This window comes from Oncorhynchus keta, unplaced genomic scaffold, assembly GCF_023373465.1.
Source record: "Oncorhynchus keta strain PuntledgeMale-10-30-2019 unplaced genomic scaffold, Oket_V2 Un_contig_19212_pilon_pilon, whole genome shotgun sequence".
NCBI lineage: Eukaryota > Metazoa > Chordata > Actinopteri > Salmoniformes > Salmonidae > Oncorhynchus > Oncorhynchus keta.
The window spans coordinates 149,140-157,689 of record NW_026281343.1 but is presented as its reverse complement, the minus strand read 5'-3'; the positions used below and the strand labels follow the sequence as shown (position 1 = coordinate 157,689).

The 8,550-nt window shown below is 44.5% G+C and overlaps 1 pseudogene; it reads left to right on the top strand.

The window, feature by feature from the left end:
* The first annotated feature begins 5,662 nt into the window (after positions 1–5,662).
* Positions 5,663–7,852, top strand: LOC127920377 (tubulin polyglutamylase TTLL11-like; annotated as a pseudogene).
* Positions 7,853–8,550: the final 698 nt, after the last annotated feature.

Sequence of the window (8,550 nt, the reverse complement as noted above, 5' to 3'; positions counted from 1 at the left end):
TTTTTTTTTTTCGGGACTTAAAAACGGTGACCCCGGACATGCCGAATTTGCGCCATTCTGGAAAGGACCCCGAAAATAATTTTTTAACCATTTTCACAAAAAAGTTTTTTTTTTTTTTTTTTTTTTTTTTTCGGGACTTAAAAACGGTGACCCCGGACATGCCGAATTTGCGCCATTCTGGAAAGGACCCCGAAAATAATTTTTAACCATTTTCACAAAAAGTGATTTTTTTTTTTTTTTTTTTTTTTTCGGGACTTAAAAACGGTGACCCCAGACATGCCGAATTTGCGCCATTCTGGAAAGGACCCCGAAAATATTTTTAACCATTTTCACAAAAAAAAAAATGCCGGAGTGATTTTTTTTTTTTTTTTTTTTTTTTTTTTTTTTTTTTTCGGGACTTAAAAACGGTGACCCCGGACATGCCGAATTTGCGCCATTCTGGAAAGGACCCCGAAAATATTTTTTAACCATTTAAAAAAAAAAGTGATTTTTTTTTTTTTTTTTTTTTTTTTCGGGACTTAAAAACGGTGACCCCGGACATGCCGAATTTGCGCCATTCTGGAAAGGACCCCGAAAATAATTTTTAACCATTTTCACAAAAAAGTGATTTTTTTTTTTTTTTTTTTTTTTTTTTTCGGACTTAAAAACGGTGACCCCGGACATGCCGAATTTGCGCCATTCTGGAAAGGACCCGAAAATAATTTTTAACCATTTTCAAAAAAAGTTTTTTTTTTTTTTTTTTTTTTTCGGGACTTAAAAACGGTGACCCCGGACATGCCGAATTTGCGCCATTCTGGAAAGGACCCCGAAAATAATTTTAACCATTTTCAAAAAAAAAGTTTTTTTTTTTTTTTTTTTTTTTTTGGACTTAAAAACGGTGACCCCGGACATGCCGAATTTGCGCCATTCTGGAAAGGACCCCGAAAATAATTTTTAACCATTTTCAAAAAAAGTTTTTTTTTTTTTTTTTTTTCGGACTTAAAAACGGTGACCCCGGACATGCCGAATTTGCGCCATTCTGGAAAGGACCCCGAAAATAATTTTTAACCATTTTCACAAAAAAGTTTTTTTTTTTTTTTTTTTTTCGGGACTTAAAAACGGTGACCCTGGACATGCCGAATTTGCGCCATTCTGGAAAGGACCCCGAAAATAATTTTAACCATTTTCAAAAAAGTTTTTTTTTTTTTTTTTTTTTTTTTTTCGGGACTTAAAAACGGTGACCCCGGACATGCCGAATTTGCGCCATTCTGGAAAGGACCCTGAAAATATTTTTTAACCATTTTCACAAAAAGTTTTTTTTTTTTTTTTTTTTTCGGGACTTAAAAACGGTGACCCCGGACATGCCGAATTTGCGCCATTCTGGAAAGGACCCCGGAAATATTTTTAACCATTTTCAAAAAAAAAGGACCCCGTTTTTTTTTTTTTTTTTTTTTTTTTTTCGGGACTTAAAAACGGTGACCCCGGACATGCCGAATTTGCGCCATTCTGGAAAGGACCCCGAAAATAATTTTTAACCATTTTCACAAAAAGTTTTTTTTTTTTTTTTTTTTTCGGGACTTAAAAACGGTGACCCCGGACATGCCGAATTTGCGCCATTCTGGAAAGGACCCCGAAAATAATTTTAACCATTTTCCAAAAAAAAGTTATTTTTTTTTTTTTTCGGGACTTAAAAACGGTGACCCCGACATGCCGAATTTGCGCCATTCTGGAAAGGACCCCGAAAATAATTTTTAACCATTTTCACAAAAAGTTTTTTTTTTTTCTTTTTTTTTTCGGGACTTAAAAACGGTGACCCCGGACATGCCGAATTTGCGCCATTCTGAAAGGACCCCGAAAATAATTTTTAACCATTTTCAAAAAAAAGTGATTTTTTTTTTTTTTTTTTCGGGAAAAAACGGTGACCCCGGACATGCCGAATTTGCGACATTCTGGAAAGGACCCCGAAAATTTTTTAACCATTTTCAAAAAAAGTTTTTTTTTTTTTTTTTTTTCGAAAAAAAACGGTGACCCCGGACAAAAATTCTGGAAAGGACCCCGAAAATAATTTTTAACCATTTTTTGAAAAAATTTTTTTTTACGTTTTTTTTTGAAAAAAAACGGTTTTGCCGGAATGCCGAATTTTCTGGAAAAAAAAAAAAACGGTGACCCCGGACATGCTGAATTTCTGGAAAAAAAAGAATTTTTAACCATTTTCACAAAAAGTTTTTTTTTGAAAAAACAATTTTTTACGTTTTTTTGAAAAAAAAAAAACTTTTTTCAAAAAAAATCGCAAAAAAAATTTTTTACGTTTTTGGAGAAAAAAATTAAAAAAAAAAAAAAAAAATCGCAAAAAAATTTTTTTAAAAAAAATGGCAAAAAAATTTTTTTACATTTTTTTTTCAAAAAAAAATTTTTTTCGAAAAAAAAATCGCAAAAAAAAAATTTTTTTACGTTATTTTTTTTTTTTTTTTAAAACGTTAAAAAAAAATTTTTGGCGATTTTTTTTTTGAAAAAAAGTTTTTATTTTTTTTAAAAACGTAAAAAACTTTTTTTTTTTTTTGAAAAAAAGTTTTTTTTTTGTTGAAAAAAATCACTTTTGTGAAAAAAAAACGTTAAAAAAAATTTTTTTTGCGATTTTTTTTTGTTGAAAAAAATCACTTTTTTTGTGAAAAAAAAACGTAAAAAAAAAATGTTTTTGTTCTCCCTTACCTCACCTCGCTCATCAACTCATCCCTGACCGCTGGCTACGTCCCTTCCGTCTTCAAGAGAGCGAGAGTTGCACCCCTTCTGAAAAAACCTACACTCGATCCCTCCGATGTCAACAACTACAGACCAGTATCCCTTCTTTCTTTTCTCTCCAAAACTCTTGAACGTGCCGTCCTTGGCCAGCTCTCCCGCTATCTCTCTCAGAATGACCTTCTTTATCCAAATCAGTCAGGTTTCAAGACTAGTCATTCAACTGAGACTGCTCTTCTCTGTATCACGAAGGCGCTCCGCACCGCTAAAGCTAACTCTCTCTCTTCTGCTCTCATCCTTCTAGACCTATCGGCTGCCTTCGATACTGTGAACCATCAGATCCTCCTCTCCACCCTCTCCGAGTTGGGCATCTCCGGCGCGGCCCACGCTTGGATTGCGTCCTACCTGACAGGTCGCTCCTACCAGGTGGCGTGGCGAGAATCTGTCTCCTCACCACGCGCTCTCACCACTGGTGTCCCCCAGGGCTCTGTTCTAGGCCCTCTCCTATTCTCGCTATACACCAAGTCACTTGGCTCTGTCATAACCTCACATGGTCTCTCCTATCATTGCTATGCAGACGACACACAATTAATCTTCTCCTTTCCCCCTTCTGATGACCAGGTGGCGAATCGCATCTCTGCATGTCTGGCAGACATATGAGTGTGGATGACGGATCACCACCTCAAGCTTAACCTCGGCAAGACGGAGCTGCTCTTCCTCCCGGGGAAGGACTGCCCGTTCCATGATCTCGCCATCACGGTTGACAACTCAGTGGTGTCCTCCTCCCAGAGCGCTAAGAACCTTGGCGTGATCCTGGACAACACCCTGTCGTTCTCGACTAACATCAAGGCGGTGGCCCGTTCCTGTAGGTTCATGCTCTACAACATCCGCAGAGTACGACCCTGCCTCACACAGGAAGCGGCGCAGGTCCTAATCCAGGCACTTGTCATCTCCCGTCTGGATTACTGCAACTCGCTGTTGGCTGGGCTCCCTGCCTGTGCCATTAAACCCCTACAACTCATCCAGAACGCCGCAGCCCGTCTGGTGTTCAACCTTCCCAAGTTCTCCCACGTCACCCCGCTCCTCCGCTCTCTCCACTGGCTTCCAGTTGAAGCTCGCATCCGCTACAAGACCATGGTGCTTGCCTACGGAGCTGTGAGGGGAACGGCACCTCAGTACCTCCAGGCTCTGATCAGGCCCTACACCCAAACAAGGGCACTGCGTTCATCCACCTCTGGCCTGCTCGCCTCCCTACCACTGAGGAAGTACAGTTCCCGCTCAGCCCAGTCAAAACTGTTCGCTGCTCTGGCCCCCCAATGGTGGAACAAACTCCCTCACGACGCCAGGACAGTGGAGTCAATCACCACCTTCCGGAGACACCTGAAACCCCACCTCTTTAAGGAATACCTAGGATAGGATAAGTAATCCTTCTCACCCCCCTTTTAAGATTTAGATGCACTATTGTAAAGTGACTGTTCCACTGGATGTTATAAGGTGAATGCACCAATTTGTAAGTCGCTCTGGATAAGAGCGTCTGCTAAATGACTTAAATGTAAATGTAAATGTTTGTCACACAACCATACCTGATGGCTCTTTTTACGTGCGTATTGACTGAAAGGAGGTGATTTGAACCCAGGACACAATGACCTAATTATGCGCCAATGATCTCACCTGTGCTTCTTTGAATGACTGTATTTCTGCCCAATCAACACTGATCCTCTTGAAATCTTGCTTGGTAAATAGCCAATGGACTGAGGTAAATGCAAATAGCAATTGTTTATATCAGGGAAGACCAGCTCTTGAATGAAACTCTTTCGCCATTGGAATTTCTACCAGAAGGAGGCAGTTTCTTTGCGCGACGCAGTCTTGAGTCAAGATAATTTTCCGCTCTTTTATTGAAGTAATTATGGCCAGTAAATCTGTAAAAGCAAAGGCAAAGTCCAGGTATACGGATCTACATGATATTATTACCGAGATTGAACGACAAAGTGACACAGAAGTCCAAGAAGATCTATCAGATTGTGTGTCAAGTTTGGACTGTCAATTTGAGGACATGTTTATGTATGGTGAGGATGCCATTCTCGATTGGTAAGTAATTCTCATGTAGTTTGAAATATTTGACATGTATATATAAGTAATGAAATGTTTGTTGAGGTGCCCACATGGCTTTCCTTTTGCGTGTGTGTTCCTAAATATGTTGTTTAGCTAAACATTAAATGTTTGTTGAGGTGCCCACATGGCTTTCCTTTTGCGTGTGTGTTCCTAAATATAATGTTGTTTAGCTAAACATGAAATGTTTGTTGAGGTGCCCACATGGCTTTCCTTTTGCGTGTGTGTTCCTAAATATAATGTTTAGCTAAACATTAAATGTTTGTTGAGGTGCCCACATGGCTTTCCTTTTGCGTGTGTGTTCCTAAATATAATGTTTAGCTAAACATGAAATGTTTGTTGAGGTGCCCACATGGCTTTCCTTTTGCGTGTGTGTTCCTAAATATAATGTTTAGCTAAACATGAAATGTTTGTTGAGGTGCCCACATGGCTTTCCTTTTGCGTGTGTGTTCCTAAATATAATGTTTAGCTAAACATGAAATGTTTGTTGAGGTGCCCACATGGCTTTCCTTTTGCGTGTGTGTTCCTAAATATAATGTTTAGCTAAACATGAAATGTTTGTTGAGGTGCCCACATGGCTTTCCCTTTGCGTGTGTCTGAACCTCATCTGTGTGATTTACATTCCCTACTCTAATATAATCTGTGTTTCTGTGTCTTTATTTCAAAGTCCCTCCGATTCTGATTGGGAGCCCCCACTGGCAAGGTGCCCATCCCCGACAGGAGCTGGATCATCTAGCTGGACCCCTGCGGTCTCTGGCTCCACACCTACCCCCGCCCTGCAAGGTGTGAAGTCTGTGACAAAGAAGTGGAGGTGGGGAAGGGCTGAACCTGCAATCAGATGACTGTGCTGGAGGAGGATGTGGTGCCACCACCTCCAGTATTCAGACCAAAGAGGCCATCAGGACCTCAGCTGGACATGACGTCTAAGTACAGCCCCATGCAACTTTTTCAGCTGTTTTTCACCTCGGCAGTTGTTGATTCCCTGGTGTTGAACACTAATAAGTACGGTGCTAAGAAGCAGGCAGGCAAGAAAGAGGGATGGAAGCCCATTTCCATTTCAGATCTTTTTTGTTTCATGTCAATGGTCATGTACATGGGTCTTGTGAAGCTAAAACCCCTGAAAGATTACTGGAAAACTGCTCCCCTCTATCAATATAGTTGCCAAAATGACTCTTCCGCCGACCAAGGCACAGTGACAGCCAGGCAGGGGCACATCTGCCGCACGGCAGTCTAGTCCCGATGATCGGACGATATTCACTTGCTATCAATGCATTTGAAAGTTCCCTGTGGGTAGACGGTCTGCCTGTGACATCTACTGGCATGGTGTCTCTTTCCATGACAATGACAACATCATCTCTGGACAGGTCAACAAGTTCCCAGGTATGATTGAGATGCTGAGGAAGATCAACCTGACCCGAGCTGTAAGGACCATGCAGGAGCTGTTCCCTGAGGAGTACAACTTCTACCCCCGCTCCTGGATCCTGCCCGAGGAGTACCAGCTCTTCTCCACACAGATCAGTCTGGCCAAGGACGGTGACGTGTCCCAGAAGCCCACCTTCATCATCAAGCCGGACGGAGGGTCCCAGGGAGATGGCATCTACCTCATCCGTGACCCCGGCGACCTCAGAGTCATAGCGGGGTCTCATACCAAGCAGTCCGTGGTCCAGGAGTACATCCACAAGCCCCTGCTCATCGACAAGCTCAAGTTCGACATCCGTCTCTACGTGCTGGTCAAGTCCCTGGAGCCACTGGAGATCTATATCGCAAAAGAGGGGCTGTCGCGTTTCTGTACCGAGCCATACCAGGAGCCCAGTCAGAAGAACCTGAGCCACGTGTTCATGCACCTGACCAACTACTCTCTCAACGTCCAGAGTGGGAACTTCGTCCACTCCGACAGCCTGTCGTCGGGCAGCAAGCGCACCTTCTCCAGCGTGCTCTACCGCCTGGCCTCTAAAGGAGTGGACATTAAGAAGGTGTGGTCAGACATCATCTCTCTGGTCATCAAGACGATCATCACCCTGGTTCCTGAGCTCAAGGTTTACTACCAGGCCGACATACCGCCCGGCAAACCAGGACCCACTTGTTTCCAGATCTTGACATCCTCCTGATGAAGAACCTAAAGCCAGTTTGACTGGAGGTCAACGCCAACCCCAGTATGAGAATAGAACACGAGCAGGAAGTGTCCCCGGGGGTGTTTGAGTACGTCCCCAGCCCAGTAGACGAGGAGGTGAAGGTGGGAGTCATTAGGGACACACTTCGTCTCATGGACCCTGCTCAGAAGAAATCACTAACGTCCTACCCAGAGCAGGAGGAGCTGTCGGGGTCACCAGTGAGGGGGTCTGGGGAGGAGGGGCGTGTCCTACCCTATGTGTCTGAAGCAGGTGTTCCCTAAGTACACCAAGCAGTTCAGCTACCTGCGGACCGTGGAGCGCATCACTGCCCTCTTCCTGCGCTTCCTGGGCGTCAAGGGCAACATGCGCCTGGGGCCCACTGGCTTCAGAACCTTCATCAGGAACTGTAAACTGAGCAACAGTCACTTCTCCATGGCGACTGTGGATATCCTCTACATCGACGTCACACGACGCTGGGCCAGCATGCTGCCTGGCTCCAGAGAAGCGGGGATGGGTCTGCAGGCATTCGTAGAGGCCTTCTTCTACCTGGCCCAGCGCCGGTTCAAGTCCCTCCCCCTGAGGGAGCAGGTGGTGTCCCTGCTGGAGGTGTGTGAGGCTCAGCTGGAGAACCAGGGAAGAGGAGATCCTGGAGGAGCTCTACCCGAGGACAGCACCTCCTCCACCAGGCACTCTGTAAGCTGCGGCAGGACCCAGCCAGGCAGGACTGTACACCCCCACCATATGTCAACCTCCACCCCAGGCCAGGCTCTGTCGGCCCCCCAGCTCTGCTCCCCGGCCACCCCGCGCAGGGCCTTGTCCCAAGACTACAGGCTGCATCAGAGACTACGTCCCACACAGAAGGGCAATGTAGAGAACTGACCCGACTGGGGCCTGAGGAGCTATACGCGCGCACACGCACACACGCGCACGCACACACACACACACACTCCTAACAGAGGAACACAAAGACTGGCTCAAATTCCCCCAGGGGGTCCTGTTGAGAGAAGAGACACAGATTGTTGGGAGCTGACCTCAGAGGCTCAGCACCATGAGGCCTTTTCTGGAATTCATTACTTTCCTTAAAAAGGAGAGGAGGAAGTCCACAGGGTGGATGAGGAAGAACGAGGTGTGTGTGTGTGTGTGTGTGTGTGTGTGTGTGTGTGTGTGTGTGTGTGTGTGTGTGTGTGTGTGTGTGTGTGTGTGTGTGTGTGTGTGTGTGTGTGTGTGTGTGTGTGTGTGTGTGTGTGTGTGTGTGTGTGTGTGTGTGTGTGTGTGTGTGTGTGTGTGTGTGTGTGTGTGTGTGTGTGTGTGTGTGTGTGTGTGTGTGTGTGTGTGTGTGTGTGTGTGTGTGTGTGTGTGTGTGTGTGTGTGTGTGTGTGTGTGTGTGTGTGTGTGTGTGTGTGTGTGTGTGTGTGTGTGTGTGTGTGTGTGTGTGTGTGTGTGTGTGTGTGTGTGTGTGTGTGTGTGTGTGTGTGTGTGTGTGTGTGTGTGTGTGTGTGTGTGTGTGTGTGTGTGTGTGTGTGTGTGTGTGTGTGTCAAGAAAGGTCACTCAGGTCCAGAGAGGGAGATGGTTGATTGTAAAGGCCCTGCTTGAGATGCAATTATTGATTAATAA